Source organism: Bidens hawaiensis, unplaced genomic scaffold, assembly GCF_021521415.1.
Source record: "Bidens hawaiensis isolate Kalapana, Puna unplaced genomic scaffold, B.hawaiensis_p1.1 tig00000142_1, whole genome shotgun sequence".
In the NCBI taxonomy this organism is placed as follows: Eukaryota; Viridiplantae; Streptophyta; class Magnoliopsida; order Asterales; family Asteraceae; genus Bidens; species Bidens hawaiensis.
In genome coordinates this window covers 5,484,732-5,490,374 of record NW_027491019.1, presented here as the reverse complement: position 1 = coordinate 5,490,374, position 5,643 = coordinate 5,484,732, and positions in this window count along the sequence as shown.

Sequence of the window (5,643 nt, the reverse complement as noted above, 5' to 3'; positions counted from 1 at the left end):
TTGTCATTTAAACTTGTTACATACTGCTATGTGGTGTTAGACATAGTACATACTTGGGGCAAAGTGGCTGTTAAATGCCAAAGGGAGTGCATGGGCAGGGGTGGCCATGTGTTTTAGCTCGTTTCGGTTTCACTTGTGTCTTAGTATAATACATCATACACATACATGTATACATACACACTGTAAACTTTACAAACTCGTATACTGATTTCGTTGATACTCGTGAAACTTGAAACTCACCAACTAGACGTAGTTGACCCGTTTTAACATGCTTTTCAGGTAAAGCAAAGGTGGAATGATTTGCTTACGTTCTTGGTGTTAGGAATGAAGTTGAATAGCTGTGAATAGACGCAGATATATATAATATTGAATAAGAAGCTCGTAAACCGGTTATGTGATTCTCATCTAGTTTGTAAACATAGTACCTACCAATGTAATATGATGTAAATTAGTTGTTGAATTTCTTTATAAACAATGTGGTTGATACCAGTGTTATCTGTTACAATCCCGTTTTACGTGTTCACGACCTTGAGTACAGGTATAGACGGTGGACTATGAACATACTCTCGGTGTACTGAGGTAAGTGAAAGTATGTATGTATGTATGTATGATAGAAAGGTTACTGGTTAAGTATGGATGATATGTGTATGTATTGTATGTCGCCTGATTAACTAGAACTCACTCAGCGTAGCTGACTTTTAGTATGCTCGCATGTGAATATGTTTAATGAGATAGCAAGAGGAGGGCACGTGGCATGGATTGAACGGCTGACATTTGAAGATGGAAGAAATGATGCTTAAAATATAATGTCTTATGTTATGGTTTTACAGAAAAGATTAATGTTTCGTAACGAATGAATTAAAGTTAACATTTCCATGAATGTTTTAATTAACTCCGATATTTAGAAATTTGTTTATGAGTAAATCCAGCTCGACCCCAGCCAGGGGCTCTGCCCCTTGGACCCCGCTATGGGCTGCCACCCCTAGAACCCTGCTGCCAGGGGCGCTGCCCCCGGACCCCCGTTCGTTGTGGGTTATATAAAGATAGAAAAGTGATAGGAGTAGTAATAGTTAATTAACACATGTAAATATTATACAGTTAGCCGAGCTCACTTAAGGAAAGATTATCGGAGGAAGACGCAGAGTTCATGTGTTTTTCGGGGCTGTGTGCATACTCGATGTGATTAGTTAATACACTTGCCTTAAGTGGTAAGTGTATGTTATATATGATATATGTGATAGATATGAATGATTTCTTGTCAGTACGTGAACGATTTTTTGATATTGCGCGTACTGTCAGGTTCTAAATATTATAAATGGATGATGTATGATCGTTATGAATGAATGCTTGTCGGGGCGTGAACGATCTTCGGATATTGCATATACCGACAAGAAGTATGATTGTTAAACGAATGATGTGAAGAACGCTTAGAGTGTTCTTATGCTATGATGTATTTATTGTATACGAAGTAAGAGTATGCAGGTAAAAGAATGGTATGTGAGTTTTACGTCTGACGTTGTAAGTTAGTATGGAAAATCCCTCTAACTTTCGTTGGACATAGACTTGGCGTGTGATGGCGTAGTTAAGGACTGCGGGCCTTATACGTGTTATAGATGATAGATGAGAACGTAGTTAAGGACTCTGGACCTTATACGTGCTGTAATTGCTTGGTGGTAGCATAGGGGAGGACTGTGGACCTCGTACGTGCTATGAATTAGGTTGAAACATAGGGAAGGGCTGCGGACCTTGCACGTTCCATAAATGGTAAACATAGGCAAGGACTGCGAATCTTTTACGTGTTCACGAACTTGTGTATAGGTATATACGGTGGACTATGAACATACTCTCGGTGTACTGAGGTAAGTGATAGTATGTATGTATGTATGTATGTATGTATGATAGAAAGGTAACTGGTTAGGTATGGATAAGTATATTCAGATATGTACGTATGGATGATATGTGTATGTATTGTATGTCGTCTGATTAACTAGAACTCACTCAGCATAGTTACCTTTTAGTATGCACCCAGGTGAATATGTTTAATGAGCTAGCATCATGGGGGCATGTGGCGTGGATTGAACGGTTGACATTTGAAGATGGAAGAAATGATGCTTAAAATATAATGTCTTATGTTATGGTTTTACAGAAAAGATTAATATTTCGTAACGAATGAATTAAAGTTAACATTTCCGCCAATGTTTTAATTAACTCCGATATTTAGAACTACGTTTATGAGTAAATACAGCTCGACCCCAGACAGGGGCTCTGCCCCTTGGACCCTGCTAGTGGCTGCCGCCCCTAGAACCCTGCTGCCAGGGGCGCTGCCCCCGGACACCCGTTCGTTGTGGGTTATATAAAGATAGAAAAATGATAGGAGTAGTAATAGTTAATTAACACATGTAAATATTATACAGTTAGCCGAGCTCACTTACGGAAAGATTATCGGAGGAAGACGCAAAGTTCAGGTGAGTTTCTAGCCCAACTTCCTTGTTATGTTTTTCAGGGCAGTGTGCATACTCTATGTGATTAGTTAATACACTTGCATTAAGTGGTAAGTGTATGCTATATATGATATATGTGATAGATATGAATGATTGCTTGTCAGTACGTGAACGATCTTTTGATATTGCGCGTACTGTCAGGTTATAAATATTATAAATGGATGATGTATGATCGTTATGAATGAATGCTTGTGGGGGCGTGAACGATCTTCGGATATTGCACGTACCGACAAGGAGTATGGTTGTTAAACGAATGATGTGAAGAACGCTTAGAGTGTTCTTATGCTATGATGTATTTATTGTATATACGAAATAAGAGTATGCAGGTACAAGAATGGTATGTGAGTTTTACGTCTGACGTTGTAAGTTAGGTTGGCAAATCCCTCTAACTTTCGTTGGACATAGACATGGCATGTGATGGCGTAGTTAAGGACTGCGGGCCTTATACGTGTTATAGATAATAGATGAGAACGTAGTTAAGGACTCTGGACCTTATACGTGCTGTAATTGCTTGGTGGTAGCATAGGGGAGGACTGTGAACCTCGTACGTGCTATGAATTAGGTTGAAACATAGGGAAGGACTGCGGACGTCGTACGTGTTGTAAATGTAGGATGGTATAGGGAAGGACTGCGGACCTTGAACGTTCCATAAATGGTAAACATAGGCAAGGAATGCGGACCTTTTACGTGTTAACGACCTTGAGTATAGGTATATACGGTGGACTATGAACATACTCTCAGTGTACTGATGTAAGTGATAGTATGTATGTATGTATGATAGAAAGGTAACTGGTTAGGTATGGATAAGTATATTCAGATATGTACGTATGGATGATGTGTATGTATTGTATGTCGCCTGATTAACTAGAACTCACTCAGCATAGCTACCTTTTAGTATGCACCCAGGTGAATATGTTTAATGAGCTAGCATCATGGGGGCACGTGGCGGGGATTTAAAGGCTGGCATTTGAAGATGGAAGAAATGATACTTAAAATATAATGTCTTATGTTATGGTTTTAAAGATAAGATTAACGTTTCGTAACGAATGAATTAAAGTTAACATTTACGCGAATGTTTTAATTAACTATGATATTAAGAACTGTGTTTATGAGTAAATCCAGCTCGACCCCAGACAGGGGCTCTGCCCCTTGGACCCTGCTAGGTGCTGCCGCCCCTAGAACCGGCTGCCAGGGGCGCTGCCCCCGGACCCCCGTTCGTTGTGGGTTATATAAAGATAAAAAAGTGATAGGAGTAGTAATAGTTAATTAACACATGTAAATATTATACAGTTAGCCGAGCTCACTTAAGGAAAGATTATCGAAGTAAGACGCAGAGTTCAGGTGAGTTTCTAGCCCAACTTCCTTGTTATGTTTTTCGGGGCTGTGTGCATACTCGATGTGATTAGTTAATACACTTGCCTTAAGTGGTAAGTGTATGATATATATGATATATGTGATAGATATGAATGATTGCTTTTCTGTACGTGAACGATCTTTTGATATTGCGCGTACTGTCAGGTTATAAATATTATTAATGGATGATGTATGATCGTTATGAATGAATGCTTGTGGGGGCGTGAACGATCTTCGGATATTGCACGTACCAACAAGGAGTATGCTTGTTAAACGAATGATGTGAAGAACGCTTAGAGTGTTCTTATGCTATGATGTATTTATTGTATATACGAAATAAGAGTATGCAGGTACAAGAATGGTATGTGAGTTTTACGTCTGACGTTGTAAGTTAGGATGGCATATCCCTCTAACTTTCGTTGGACATAGACTTGGCATGTGATGGCGTAGTTAAGGACTGCGGGCCTTATGCGTGTTATAGATGATAGATGAGAACGTAGTTAAGGACTGTGGACCTTATACGTGCTGTAATCGCTTGGTTGTAGCATAGGGGTGGACTGTGGACCTCGTACGTGCTATGAATTTGGTTGCAACATAGGGAAGGACTGCGGACCTCGTACGTGCTGTTAATGTAGGATGGTATAGGGAAGGACTACGGACCTTGCACGTACCATAAATGGTGAACATAGGCAAGGAGTGCGGACCTTTTACGTGTTCTTGACCTTGATTATAGATATAGATGGTGGACTATGAACATACTCTTGGTGTACTGAGGTAAGTGATAGTATGTATGTATGTATGTATGTATGTATGTATGTATGTATGAAAGGTAACTGGTTAGGTATGGATAAGTATATTCAGATAGGTACGTATGGATGATATGTGTATGTATTGTATGTCGTCTGATTAACTAGAACTCACTCAGCATAGCTACCTTTTAGTATGCACCCATGTGAATATGTTTAATGAGCTAGCATCATGTGGGCACGTGGCGTGGATTTAATGGCTGGCATTTGAAGATGGAAGAAATGATGCTTAAAATATAATGTCTTATGTAATGGTTTTAAAGATAAGATTAATGTTTCGTAACGAATGAATTAAAGTTAACATTTCCGCAAATGTTTTAATTAACCATGATATTTAGAACTGCTCTTTATGAGTAAATCCAACTCGACCCCAGACAGGGGCTCTGCCCCTTGGACCCTGCTAGGGGCTGCCGCCCCTAGAACCCTGCTGCCAGGGGAGCTGCCCCCGGACCCCCGTTCGTTGTGGGTTATATAAAGATAGAAAAGTAATAGGAGTAGTAATAGTTAATTAACACATGTAAATATTATACAGTTAGCCGAGCTCACTTAAGGAAAGATTATCGGAGGAAGACGCAGAGTTCAATTGAGTTTCTAGCCCAACTTCCTTGTTATGTTTTTCGGGGCTGTGTGCATACTCGATGTGATTAGTTAATACACTTGCCTTAAGTGGTAAGTGTATGCTATATATTATATATGTGATGGATATGAATGATTGCATGTCAGTACGTGAACGATCTTTTGATATTGCTTGTACTGTCAGGTTATAAATATTATAAATGGATGATGTATGATCGTTATGAATGAATGCTTGTCGGGGCGTGAACGATCTTCGGATATTGCACGTACCGACAAGGAGTATGATTGTTAAACGAATGATGTGAAGAACGCTTAGAGTGTTCTTATGCTATGATGTATTTATTGTATATACGAAATAAGAGTATGCAGGTACAAGAATGGTATGTGAGTTTTACGTCTAACGTTGT